This window comes from Onychomys torridus, chromosome 6, assembly GCF_903995425.1.
Source record: "Onychomys torridus chromosome 6, mOncTor1.1, whole genome shotgun sequence".
In the NCBI taxonomy this organism is placed as follows: Eukaryota; Metazoa; Chordata; class Mammalia; order Rodentia; family Cricetidae; genus Onychomys; species Onychomys torridus.
In genome coordinates, this window is record NC_050448.1 from 87,789,235 (window position 1) to 87,804,670 (window position 15,436).

Sequence of the window (15,436 nt, forward strand, 5' to 3'; positions counted from 1 at the left end):
AAACACGTGTCTGATGACTATCCCAAGTGAAAATTCAACAAAAAATTAATAAATTCAGGGGAGTAAACAGCAAGCAGTCTACTAAAATCCTTGCTGTGGTTCCTGACTTGCTTCACTGCCTCAACTTCCTGAGAAGATGGAATGTTATCTCAAAGCATAATAAAATTGTTTTAACCCAAGGTTTTTTGTTTGTTTGTTTGTTTGTTTGTTTTTTGTCAGTGTCTTAGGGTTTCTATTGCTATGAAGAAACACTATGACCAAGGCAAATATTACAAAGGAAAACTTGTAATTGAGATGGAGGCTTATGGTTTAAGAGGTTTAATCCATTATCATCATGGTAGGAGCATGGTGACAAGCAGGTAGACATGGTACTGACTACATCTTGTCTTGCAGACAACAGGAAGTGCTCTCCCTGTCACACTGAGAGAACCTTGAGCAAATGATACCTCAAAATCCACTCTTGCAGTGGCATACTTCCTCAAAGAAGAATACACCTAGTCCAATAAAGCCACACTTCCTAATAGTGTCATTCCCTTTGGGGTCTATTTTCTTTCAAACCATGACAAGCAGTGTTTCAACACAGCAAAATAAACTTAAGTAACCAGTAGTTAGTAATGTACTTGCCAGATCTCCTACAGTTGGATCAAACTCGTTAGGAATATTCCTGAGTTCTCTTATAAGTACTAGGATTCACTAACATTTCCAGAGTATTGAACTTTGTTCCAAGTAGAGTTGCCTATGCTGGATAATGGAGCTATGATCAGTGTAATTGTGTTGTTGCCATTTGTTTTTATATCTGGATAGTGTTGTTTTCTTTCATAACTTTGCATTGCAGTGATATTTTATGCTCTTTTTTTTTCCTTTTCACTTCCAGCCAACTTTCTTTTGTATATACCTCTTTCACTCAGTTAGTGGGACCATCCTTTCTGTGTTCCAAGCTTAACTAAAAAGGAAAGCATTGATTAGTTGCTAAACTCATTTACTTTTCTTCTGTCCAAAATGGACTATTTCTCAAGGTCTATTTCCTTTATGGATGACTTGTCAACCTGTAGCACTTTGTTGGAAATGACCTGTGGTACTTTCTATGTTTGGGCTTGAATGCCTTTAATAAAATTCTCAGTTTGGGGAAGTCTTGACCTATTAGAAAAGTCATAGGACTAGGAGACATTAAAATTTATAAATAATAAATCACATGTTGGTGCTTCATATATGCAGAAAGACTAGTAATAATTCACAAAAGCCACCAAGACTTGGTTGGCTAATTCATCATTCTACGTTAAACAGAGATTATTTACTGTTTCCCAAACTAACTATTCTTTTACCTATTATCAAAGTTTTTCTGAACATTTAATTGTAATGTTCAGGCACAGTCAATATTACCTTAAAATTTTCAGATATATGACTTTCAGGAGATTAATTTATTGACACAAGGGGTGTGGATACGGTTGCTTGCTCCCATTAAAAAGGTGAAGTGTGGCTTGACTTATTCAAAACACAGGCTCCTCTTTAGTTACTTGATCTCTCCTTCTTCTATCATAGATAAGTAATAGGATAGTATTATTTTAACTAAATATGCATTTATTATTTAAAACTTGAGAAAATAGGTTCAAATCATATGCATTACTCAGTATGAAATTCATATGATTCACGTGTCACAGATGTGCAAAATTGTGATATGTTTGTGTAAAGCAATATAAGAAAAATGCTTAAGTATTTAAATCTACTTTAAAGATTCATAAATAGCCACATTAAATGATTAATAGCATTCACATTTTAGCAGTCAAATACTGGAGTTATAAAAGGTACTGCTTAGGGTTCTGTAGCTTAATGATGCTACATCTTCCAAATAGAATGTTTGTAAGGAAATTTTTAATTACTTATTTGTATATGTAAATAAACTGGTGTTACAACATCAAGGATTTTATTACTGTGATAAAGACTTTTTTATTTGTTTGTTTGTTTTGGTTTTTCAAGACAGGGTTTCTCTGTGTAGCTTTGTTGCCTATCTTAGATCTAGCTCTATAGACCAAGTTGGTCTTGAACTCAACTTTTTAATTAATTAATTAATTAATTAATTAGTTTGTTTGTTTGTTTATTTTGGTTTTTCGAGACACGGTTTCTCTGTGTAGCTTTGTGCCTTTCCTTGAACTCACTTGGTAGCCCAGGCTGGCCTCGAACTCAGAGATCCTCCTGGCTCTGCCTCCCAAGTGCTGGGACTAAAGGCATGTGCCACCACCTCCCTTTAAAAAGTAGTTTTAAAAATTATGATTCACAATCCTCTCTCCCCCCCCTCTCTCTCTATCTGTATGTGTGTGTGTGTGTGTGTGTGTGTGTGTGTGTGTGTGTGTGTATGAGCAGACTGCTGACATTAGACTTTACCCTGAGGATGGAATGTTCTATTGAACTCTTTGCCTCTGTCCCTGAGGATGGACTGTTCTATTGAACTCTTTGCCTCTGTCATCTGTGAGTGTACAACAATTGGAGTTACCAACTTCCTTCAGTGATCACATAATGAAGTTCTTATGTTGCTAATCTATAAAATTGACTATAGACTTATATTATCTGGAAAAATATGACAAAACTTGATTAAAGAGAAAGATATTATCAAAAGCTATTTATTAAAAGGCAGGGAATATGTGTCCAAATAAATTTTGTTTTTTATTAATTTATTTTAAAGCTGAGATTATATCAAATTATTATTAGAATAAAATATAAATTTAAAATATTGAGATAATGCTCTTAAAGAAGATATGTGAAAAATACACTAAATATTTAAAATGAGGCTTTATTTTCAATGGTCTATAAGGTCTTCAGCAGTCAAACATTTGTTCTACTGAATTGTATTTATACTAACATGTATTTGAAATATATTAAATAGCTTATTTGGATATCATGCTCATTTGGATATCATATCTTGCTTCAGGTTGACATAGTATGTGTCCAAGAAATGAAATAATTTGATTGGTCATCAATAAGACAAATAAATTAAACCATTCTCCTTTTAAAGTGAGTTTTTCAATGATGCAAAGAGAATTTTTGTATGTTAATTATTCTAAGCCTTCTGTTGCACAGGAACATCTATACTGATCATGTAGATACTATTTTTGTCGATATAACAGATTTTAAATATCACATTCCTATTATTGTGTGATCCAATACTGTGTTTCTTTGTTTGGTCCTCTGATCCAACTTCTCTGAACAGTCAGTTGACACACATAGGCACTGAGACTTTTAGCTATTTTGGGTATGCAACATTGTCGTGGTTTCATTTTATGGTTTTCATATTATGATAGAAGTGCTGAAATTGTTAGTTGACTGTACTCCCTACATCAATCCTTAGATTCAAATTGGGCTTCATCCCCAAACTTTATATTTTACAATATCATAACCTTGACCTGAAATATAATAGAGCTCGTAAGATATCGGAGAATTTCTTTTCATATTGATTTTAGACTCGGCTTTGAGAATTTATAAAGTGCTGAACTGAAACAATTTGCTACATACAAATAGTGTTTTCACCCACTTTCATACAAAGCACAACTTCTTAAACTGCTGGTCATGACCTAATATAGAGTCACATAACTGAATGTGGAGTTGAGAAAATTTGGCCTCAGAAAAATCCTCTGAGTGCACAATGACCCCCAAATGAATTCAAGAACAACATAATGAGTCCTAGGAGTATCTGCAGGTGCTCTCTCACTGTTTCCTCAGTTCTGAATACAAAGCACGAATCCTGCATTGCACATGCTCACCTATCATGTGAGGCTAACATACATGGACCACAACACCTCAGATCAGATTTGAGACTATGCATTCTATGAATAGCAGGGTTTTTACTGTCTTAAATTGTTTGCTGAATTTGGAAAAACATACTATTCTAACACATAAAGCAAAAGCATTTGATATTTCCAACATTCATTCTTCCCTATAAATATCAAATGGGTCTATCTTAGGGTTATACTGCTTCCACATGTTTTATTGATAAGGATCTAAACACAAGTTTTCATGTTTCATGTTATCTACCAGGCCTTTATCAAATGAACCATCAACCATACCAAATAAATATTTTCAGAGAAAAAAAGAGAGAGAGAGAGAGAGAGAGAGAGAGAGAGAGACAGACAGAGAGAGACAGAGAGAGACAGAGACAGAGAGAGACAGAGAGAGAGACAGAGAGAGAAAGAGACAGAGAGAGAATATGAGCATGTGTGTGTGTAAATTAAGTGAAGTAAGGAATTCAAGGCATTTATTTCATGCTTTTTTCATGTTGTTATATTATTTTTTCCCAAATTGTGTCTACCAATGCTTTACTTTAATGAAATTAGTGTTTATTATTTCTAAGTAACTTTTCTATTATTTTCTTCTATTTTAATTTATATCCATGTATTTTGTCACTTTAATATTTATGCTCTGTAACACCTTCACGTTTTATATTTTGTGTGTGTGTGTGTAGATTTCATCCAAATGTATTTTAAAGTATATCTAGGTCCTTCCACAGTGCTCAGGTTTTTTTGTTTGTTTGTTGTTTGTTTAGTTGAGTCTAACTTTCTGATTATTGGCATGTAAGCCACACCTTTTAAAATTCTTCATTTTCATGTGTACTGATGAAATTGTTTCTTTATGCATGTGAACGTTTCTCAAGGTGGCAGGTTTGAAATAAAATGGCTTCACTATTAACTCTGTTCCATGTTACTTAGTTTATCCTACAGGGCCTTTCCTGTCACTCAGGTATTCACTGCTTTTTCTAGGGTCTCAGACCCCCTGCCATTGAAAGCATGTCTATCCACAGATGTTTTATAACAAATTTCAGAGGTTTTTTTTTTTTTTTTTTTTTTTTTTTTTGTATCTAGGAAAGTAACTAATACCTTTACTTTTTCTCCTTGCACTATAATTCATTATTTTAATAGTATTTTCTATGTGAAATTTTTATTTATTGTTTTTGAAATTGTTCTGCTTCATAAATGTAAATTACAGGGAAATCAAGAAAAGAAATATCTGTTTTTTGTGTTATCCAAAGTTACATATCTTTTTGCAATTTAAAATGTATCATTTTCAATTTTGGTCTGCCCCACGATATTTGTAGATTGCGTTTTGTTTATTCAATTAAAAGTTTGGAGTCCGTTTTCCTAATGGTCAGACCAAGAGCCGCCTGTATCACTGCAATGTGTCTTGGTACACAAGATCAGGTGTGCAATGTTTTTAAAACAAAACCGCAATTACATCAGTGCTTTGGGAGGGATTTGGATTGGCCTAGGCGTTTCTAACATCTCTTTTCTTCTTCTTTTTTTTGGGGGGGAGGGGGTGGTTTTATTTATTTTATTTATTTATTTTATAATTTAATTTAATTTTACATATTACCCTCAGATTCCCCTGTCCTTCCTCCTCCTGCCCTAGCCCCAGCCCATCCCCCCATTCCCATCTCCTCCAGGGCAAGAACTCTCCTGGGGATTCAGCTCAGCCTGGTAGATTCAGTTGAGGCAGGTCCAGTCTCCTCCCATCACCGGGGCTGAGCAAAGTGTCCCTGCATAGGCCCCAGGTCCCAAACAGCCAGCTCATGAACTAAGGACAGGTCTGGTCCCACTGCCTGGGGGCCTCCCAAACAGTTCAAGCTAATGGACTGTCTCACTTATCCAGAGGGCCTGATCCAGATGGGGGCTCCTCAGCTGTTGGTTCATAGTTCATGTGTTTCCACTAGTTTGGCTATCAGTTCCCATCCTTTTTCCAATCATGGTCTCAACACTTCTCGCTCATACAATCCCTTCTCTTTCTCTCCCATTGGACATGGGGGCTCCACCTGGGGCCTGGCCGTGGATCTCTGCATCTGAAACATCTCTTTTCTTTATAATGTTCATCTGGACATTCCTGACACTGCATAAGATGTTTGGACCATGGCAAATTTTGTGAGCTGTCCCACAAAGCCTAATCAGAACTGTTGGGGGAAGAAAGCTTAGGAAGTGTCTAGAGAGAAACAAATGAAGTTGGTACAGGATTGTGTTTCTTTAGTCATTTCATTTCCCCACCCTCTAAGTTACTTTCAAATCTTTTAAAAATTTTTTCCAGCTGAGCAATGGTGGCACGTGCCTTTAATGCTGGCACTTGAGAGTCAGAGGCAGTAGGATCTATGTGAATTTGTGGCCAGCCTGGTCTATGAACAACCACAACACCAAAAAATAAAAAATAAAATAAAATAAAAATAAAAAAATAAAACAAAGGAAAGAAAAAGAAAAAGAAAGAAAGAAAAAAGGAAACAAAATATATTTTTATAAATATAGATTACTCGAACTTCCCGCTCCTCTAAGCTCTGATCCCCTGTCCCTTGCTCTTCATTGGGAGAGCAAGGACAGAGATACCATGATAAATGAAGACATCATGGGAATAGAGAGAAGCAGAGTGCTAGGGAGATTCCCAGGAATACACAAAGATGACTCCGCCATAAACTACTGGTGACTGAGCAGCTGGCCTACTCTGGTGATTGGATAGCCAAATAACCTGTCATCATAGAACCCTCATCCAGTGACTGATGGAAGCAGATGCAAAGATTCAGGGCCACATCACAGGTGGAACTCCAGGGGTCCCATCGATGAGAGAGAGGAGGGATTCCATGAGCAAGAGATATAGAGACGATGATTGGAAGAAGTACACACACAACTAGCCAAACTAGTGGAAATGAATGAATTGTGGATCAATGAGGAGCACCCATGGTACTGGACTAGGCTCTCTGGATAAGCAAAACAGCTGTTCAGCTTGAACTGTATAGGGGGCCCCCAGGCAATGGGATCAGGACATGTCCCTAGTACATGAGTTGGCTTTTTGGAACCTAGTACCTATGTTGAGGCACTTTGCACAGCCTTGGTGCAGGGAGGAGGGGCTTGGACCTGCTTCAACTGAATGTACCAGGCTCTGCTGACTCCCCAGGTGAGACCTTGCCTTTGAGGAGGTGGGAATGAGGGATGGGATGGGGAGAAGGCTAGGAGGCAGGAGGAGGGAGGACAGGCGAATCTGTGGTTGATATGTAAAATTAACAGAAACTCTCATAATAAAAAAGGAGAAAAAAAAAAGAATATAAGCACCAAATGGTAAAAAAAAAAAAAAAAAAAAAAAGATAATTTTCTCATAGTATATCCTGATCAGAGTTTTCCTTCTCTTTACTCCTCCCAGTTCCTACACACCTACTCTCCCATCTGGATCTACTATCTTTTTGTCTCTCCACAAAGAACAGTCTTCTAAGAAATAACAACACAAAACAGATAAAATATACTACTATAAAATGAAACATCCCAATTAAATTGGACAAGTCAAATAAGCAAAGGAAAAGAGCCTAAAAATAAGGTAGGCAAACCAGAGAGCTATTTGTTCACTCATTCAGGATTCCCATAAAAGTACTAATCTGAATGCCATAAAATATACATGAAATACCTGGTGCAGACCAGTATAGGCCCTGTGCTTCCTGTTTCAGTTCATAAGAGCCTTGCTCAGTTCATTCAGAGGGTATTGTTTTCCTGGTGTCCTCCATTCTCTCTGGCTCCCAAATTCCTTCCCATGTGGTTCCCTGAGCTTGGAGAAGAGGGATTTGGTTAAGACTCTTATTTAGAGCTGTGTGTCCAAGCCTCTCTCTCTCTCTCTCTCTCTCTCTCTCTCTCTCTCTCTTTCAGACTCTGTCTCTCTGTCTGTGTATGTGTGTGTGTGTGTGTGTGTGTGTGTGTGTGTGTATCTGTAATGACTGGTTCAGGATATCTATATTTGTTCCTGTTTGGGAGATACCCAGGCAGTGGGACCAGGACATGTCCTTAGTGCATGAACTGGCTGTTTGGAACCTGGGGCTTATGTGGGGACACTTTGCTCAGGGTGGAAGGAGGGGTCTGGACTTGCCTGTACTGAATCTACCAGGTTGAGCTGAATCCCTAGGGGAGTCTTTGCCCTGGAGGAGATGGGAATGGGGGAGTGGGGGGAATGCAGGGGCAGGAGTGGGGAGGACAGGGGAACCCATGGCTGATATGTAAAATTAAAACACAAATATCCATATAAAACTAAAATTTGTAGATCCATCCATTTGCCTGCAAAACTCATGATGTCATTGTTTTTCTCTGCTGAGTAGTACTCAATTGTGTATATGTACCATATTTTCTTTATCCATTCTTCAGTTGAAGGGCATCTAGGTTGTTTCCAGGTTCTGGCTATTACAAACAATGCTGATAGGAACATAGCTTAGCAAATGCACTTGTGGTATGATTGAGAATTCCTTGAGTATATGACCAAGAGTGCTACAGCTGGGTCTTGGGGGAGATGGATTCCCAATTTTCTAAGGAAGTGCCATATTGATTTACAAAGTGGCTATACAAGCTTGCCTTCCCATCAGCAGTGGAGGAGAGTTCCCCTTGTTCCACCTCCTCTCCAGAATAAGCTGTCTTCAGTATTTTTGATCTTAGCCATTCTTACAGGTGTAAGATGGTATCTCAGAATCGTTTTGAATTGCATTTCCCAGATATTTAGGGATGTTGAGCAATTTCTTAAATGTCTTTCAGCCATTTGAACTTCCTCTGTTAAGAATTCTCTGTTTAGTTCTATAGCTCATTTCTTAATTGGACTGTTGGGCATTTTGATGTCTAATTTCTTGAGTTCTTTATATATTCTGGATATTAGCCCTGTGTCAGATGTGGGGTTGGTGAAGACCTTTTTTCATTCTGTTGGCTGTCACTTTGTCTTGTTGACCATGTCCTTTGCTCTACAAAAGCTTCTCAGTTTCAACAGGTCCCATTGATTGATTGTCTCTCTCAGTGTCTGTGCTACTGGTGTTATATTTAGAAAGTCATCTCTGGTGCCCATGCATTCAAGACTACTTCCTATTTCTCTTCTATCAGGTTCAGAGTAACTGGATTTATGTTGAGGTCTTAGATCCACTTGGACTTAAGTTTTGTGCATGGTGACAGATACAGATCTATTTGCATCCTTCTACACACTGACATCCATTTGTTGAAGATGTTTTCTTTTTTCCATTGTACATTTTTGGCTTATTTGTCAAAAATTATATGTTCATAGGTGTGCAGGTTAATGTCAGGGTCTTCAATTTGATTCCATTGGTCCACATGCAGTTTTTATGGCAGTACCATGCTGTTTTTTATTATGGTAGCTCTATAGTAGAGCTTGAGGTCGGGGATTGTGATGCATCCAGAGGTTGTTTTATTGTACAGGATTCGTTTGGAGTGAGGTAACCCAGACTCAGAAGGACAAACATGGTATGTACTCATTCATTGTATGATATTAAATGTAAAACAAAGATGAATAGAATGCTACACAACTCCAGGGAGGCTACCTAGAACACGGGACCCTAGGAAAGACAAAAGGATCACCCAATTACAGAGAAATGGATGAGATCTACATGAACAATCTGGACGACAGTGGTAGTAATGAAGGGCAAGGTTTGAGGGAAAGAAAGCTTAGGGGAGCAGGAGATCTCAGCTGGATCAAGAACAGAAAGGGAGAGTGGGGAATAACAGACCATGAAAAATGAAGACCACATGAGAACAGGAATAGGCAGAGTGCTCGAGAGGTCCCAAGAAATCCACAATGATACATCCTCTGTAGTCTGCTGGCAATGGTCGAGAGAAAGCCTGATCTGACCTAGTCTGGTGATCAGATGGCCAAACACCCTAACAGTCATCTTGGAATTCTCATCCAATAACTGATGGAAGTGGACGCAGAGATCCTCAGCCAGGCCCCAGGTGGAGCTCCAGGTGTCCAACTGTTGAGAAAGAGAAGGGTCTGTAAGAGCGTGAATTGTTGAGCCCAAGATTGGAAAAAGCACAGGGACCAATAGCCAAACGAATGGAAGCACATGAATTATGAATCAAAGGCTGTGGAGCCCCCAGCTGGATCAGGCCCTCTGGATAAGTGAGACAATTGAATAGCTTGAACTGTTTGGGAGGCACCCAGGCTGTGGGACCAGGACCTGTCCTTAGTGCATGAGCTGGCTGTTTGGAACCTTGGGCTTACACAGGGACACATGCTCAGCCTGGAAGGAGGGGACTGGACCTGCCTGTACTGAATCCACCAGGTTGAAATGAATCCCCAGGGGAGTGTTGGCCCTGGAGGAGATGGGAATGGAGGGGAGGGTTTGGGGGAAAGGTGGGAATGCGGTGGGAGGGGGGAGGACAGGGGAACCCATGGCTGATGTATAAAATTAAAACACAAATATAATAAATGAAAAAGGAGAACAAAATAAAATAAAATTTTAAATAAAAAATGGAGGCTTCTCTAATGATGGCTGAATAAGACACTGACCTATGAATATAGCAGACTATCATTAGGTGTTATTTTGATGTCAATTTTTTTTTTTTTAGGACAGTAGTATTTGGTCTTACCCTAGGTTGCTGCACCATCTTGGTACTGATTCTTGGTCATTAAAGCAGTGTTCGTTGTGGATTTCAACTTATGGAATGGACCTTAAGTTAAATTATACATTGTTTGTCTACTCATACTAGCTTTGTGTCCCCATTGATCTGGTGTATTTTGCAGGCAGGACAAAATGCAGATAAAAGCATTTTTAGCTTGGTTGGAATTTACAGTTCTCTTTTGGTAGTATGAGGAGTACCTTCACATCCTGAAGACTCTACACTGTAGGGTGAAGGCTCTATGTAGGCACCAGCTGGAAGATTCCCAGTTCAGCGAGTTGTTTTGTTGTCTGCTTCAGTGAGGCCCTGCAGTCAATTTATAGGGGGCAACATATTGCCTTGGCAACAGCCTGGATTTTACATGGGATTCCTTTTTTCATCATCTCAATTGATGGTATCTCTACCCTGGAACTGGAAGCTTTATTTGGTGAAAAGAAATGATCTGTTGAGACTTTGTCCTCATTATTTGGAGACATCATTACTATCACCATCACATAATGTATGAGGTTTCTACTTCACTAGGATTCCATACAATCCCTTCAATGCCCCTCAATTATACTTGTCTCTTCCTGCTTTTCCTCCCCCAACCTCATCTCCCCTCTCTCTCCTCACCTGATCCCCTCATTTTTGTTCCCTGCCCTGGCCCCAGTCCAACTATAAAATCCATCCTAATTCCCCCTGCCAGGGAGATCCATGTACCACCTCCACCTAGTTCTTTCCTCTATGCCTAACTTCTCTGTGTCTACAGATTGTAGCTTGTTTATCATTTAGTTAATGGCTAATATCTATATATAAGCAAATGCATAACATATTTATCTTGATTGTAATTCTATTAAAACATAATAAAACATTCTCTTATGAATATACCAGCTGTATAGTGTCCTTGCACTCAGATTAATTATTGTTAATTCACTGTATGAGCCCAACACACATTGCGTTGTAAATATGCCAAATAAATTTTTGTGTAAATGCTATGTGCTAGCATTTTATGTATGGAATTATATAACAAAGTTTATACATTTAATTTGTTGAGTCTCATTTTCTTACAGTTCTTGTAGGAAAAATGTACAACAGAAGTTTAGTCAAATTACAGCAGAATCTCAGACACCAATAACTATTAATGATCTAGTTGGAATAATGTCCACAAATCTTACAGTAAGTGAAATTGGAAGCATTTTTATGAGTACATAATTTGAACTGGTCTTATAATTATTAAAAGTGAAACATGCAAGTTTCTTGGACAAGACCATATCTGTTAAAGGAATCAGCAGACAGAGCTGAGTCTGGTTGTCTTAATGAAGATCTTTAAATTTTGAAGTAATAAGATATACATTTTAAGCCAATAATTTATGGTACACAATATGTTTGATTGATGTTATCCAGCATGGGGACTTTTTAATTGTTTTTTTACTAACATCCTGTAGTGCATAGCCATCCCAGCATTGGCCTGGAAGTTCCAACCCCCATTGAGGCTTCGGTAATGGTCATGCCCACAAGGCAGGGTGGAGGAGGAAGCGGAAGACCAAGGATCAGAAAGAGGTCTCACTCTTGGTTCCTGGACCCTGGACGCTGGAGGTAGACCGTGCAGAGTTCTCCAGAGAACACCGCCGGACTGCACTATACCTTTGCCAGACCCTGCAACCTACCCCTTCATTTGTAAGTTAGCCCACAAAATAAACCTCCCTTTTAACTACGTGGAGTGGCCTTAATAATTTCACCAATAACATCCTTGATTGGATGAAACACTAGCTTACTGGAAGTATTGTGTTTTGTATAGATTAGGTAGGAAAACAAAGATTGGTGGAATTGATATTGGACTACTGCATATCCAATAGCTGCTCTGTTATTTCAGAACTAGAAGAAATATCATTGAGAAGATACTGAATGACTTCTTTCAAAATAACATATTTCTAAATGTATTATTTACTAATGCTGCTGTGACAAATTTCTTCAAACCTAACAAGCAAAAAAATGTACTAATTTAAAACTTCTATTTGTTTTATTTTGTTTTTCATAACAGAGTCTCTTTGTACAACCCTGATCATCCTGGAACTCTCTGGCATAGAACTCAGAAATTCATCTGCCTCTGCCTCCATAGAGTTGGGATTAAAGGTGGGTTCAACCATATTCTGGTTCTAGTTTAATATCTTAGTCTGATATATTAGTCTTAGGCCTGGCATTTTCCCAACAAGGTAATTTCATGATGGAAGTGAAAATATGCCCTGATCTTCTCCAGCATCCACTTGTTTCTTATGTTGCTTGGCTACTTTCCTCCATCCTTAACAGTACATTACCATGTTGATTCCTTCTCATATCATCTTTCTCTGGCCCATCTTCCATTGTCAATTCTCATTTCCTGAACAATCTGGGTAGAGCTTTTAAGTCTCACAGATTTTTTGTTTTTTGTTTTTGGTATTGGATTGGAGTCACCTTAGGTATCTCTCTCTAAGACTTAAACTTCAATGACATTGGCTAAGAATACTTTCGAAGATAAGGTAACAAAGTCATAGATTAATAATAAGATAGAGTATATCTCAAGATCCATTATTTTGCCTCCTACACACAGTCGTCTTACTGATGGTTCGACTACATATCTTTTGTAGTTTGTCAACAGAAAACAGAATTTTGAAAGTAGATATAAGTAACATATATAGAAAGTTCTGAAACTGGGGAAAAATGAACTTTCTAGAATACTTTCTGCTTGTTCATCCACCATCTAGCTTTCTGAAAGATGAACTTCTGTGTGCCATTAAACAAGGGTAACAAGGAGAAAACTTTTCATTTCTGTTCAGCCTGAAGACCTCAGATGTTCTATATAAACCAAAACATAATAAATAGCATATGGAAATTTTTGTGTTATTTGATTGGTTTTAGTAGCTTGTGAATAATTTCTAAGAATTCTTATTGAAGTAATGTGGTGGTATTGTGTTCCCCAAAATATTGTGCACTCTAATAAACTTACCTAGGGTCAGAGAACAGAACACCCATAATATTAAACATAGAGGTTAGGCAGTGGTAGAATATGCCTTTAATCCTAGCATTCCAAAGACAGGGATCTGCCTGGATCTCTAAGTTCAAGGCCACACTGGAAACAGCAAGACATGGTGACTCATGCCTTTAATCCCAGGAAGTGATGGCAGGAAGTAGAAAGGTATATAAGGCATGAAAAACCAGAAACTAGAGCTAGTTAAGCTTTTAGGCTTTGAGCACCATAGTTTAGCTGAGATCCATTCTAGATAAGTACTCAGAGGCTTCCAGTCTGAGGAAACAGGATCAGCTGAGGAACTTGAAAGGTGAGGTGGCAATGGCTTGTTCTGCTTTTCTGATCCTCCAGCATTCACCTCAATACCTGGCTTCAGGTTTGTTTTCATTAATTAAGACTTGTTAAGATTCATGCTACCACATCCAGTAGCAAAGGAGATTAGATTTAAGATTCTTGTTTTAAAAAAAAAAAGGACAATGACTAGTTTTAAATACTTTACATTGGATTGGATTTTCTTATATTGTATACAAATTATATATATTGAGATTGATATTGTTAGAAAATGCCATACATATATTTCTAATCTTGTTATGCTAAGCCTATAGGCTGAAGATGATGCCCCAACATTGCAGAGAAACTTTAGGTGACTGTCCAGGCATCTGGCTGTTTCTGTTAACTCACATTTTTTTGGAAGCTGCTTGGGTGCACTTCTGTTTTTATTTTTATTAGGTAATATTATTTCCTTCTTGGGTCTCTGAGGGAGTTGAAGATTAGTCAGTTATAGTTGAAGATTAGATAGTTATAGGTATAATTTCCTTGTTAAGAATTTCAGAAAAGAAACTCACTAAAGAGGTGTAAGTGTATAATAGGCGTTAATAGACAGTTCCATTAGTAATATAAGTTAGGATAGAAAGTGAATAAGGTACATTTTAGACTTACAAAAATAGGATAGATAATGGAATTATTTTCTCTGAATTTGTCAAATGCAAATGGACTAGACATTGTTTAGGTATTTATTGCTTGTTTATGTGGTACAAAGTTATTGTACTATTTAATATAATTTTTCTTATATTAGTTATAACTTTTTTCCTTTTTATTAAAATAAAAAGGGGCATATATGGTGACATTTTATTTGTACTGAAATGTGGTTTTATTTGTATGTTAATAAATAAACTTACCTGTGGGTCAGAGCTAATAGCAAGCCATAGCAGAAGCCAGGTGGTTGTGGTGTACACCTTTAGTCCTGATCACATGACAGACAGATCTCTGTGTGTTCAAGGATACAGCCAGCATGGAGACACATGCCTTTAATCTCAATACCAACCATAGAAGACCTGGAGGTCTGTATAGACAGGCAGTGATGAGGAAGTCATGTGGTTGGGTTTACAACCAATGAGAAGGCAGAACAGAAAGTCAATAAAAAGACAGATACACCGGAAGTAGCTCTCTTTCTGAGGGGAAAGGACAGCAGCAGCAGTGAGGGTAAGAAAAGGTTTTTAGCTCTGAGCCTCTGCTCTGACCTCTTGGGCTTTCACCTCTGCATTTGGCTCTGTGTTTCTTATTTAATAAGACTGTTACATCTAGAATGTAAAGCTAAGTTGGTCTTTAAAATTGAGACTGTTCTATATGACTGTAGTGTGGGCTTATATTTAAGACATGAAAGAGATTATCCATTCAGCAAACTTACTCCCTAGTAGCAGAAATTTTTTCACCCCTTGAATTGATAAATTACAGTGACCAGGAATAGGTAATTTATTGGGAAAGGCGAGGCAAAGTTGATGGTCTGTTAAAAGCTTAGCTATAATTAAGCCAACAGTGAGCCATCAAAATAAATGTCAATATGGTGAGAAAAAAGACTGTGCTGCTAGAATAGTATGGTAATAATTTAATTAGAATTTTCATTGAATTTTGTAGCAGAAAATTGTAAATGTGATATAGACAAATAAGCGTCTTAAATTTATACATATTCATAAAACAGAAGCCCATATTTACAATGTAAATTTTAATACACTTATAAAACATCTATTATAAAAGGTTATAGACTTTTGAGGGGAGTATTTATAAAATG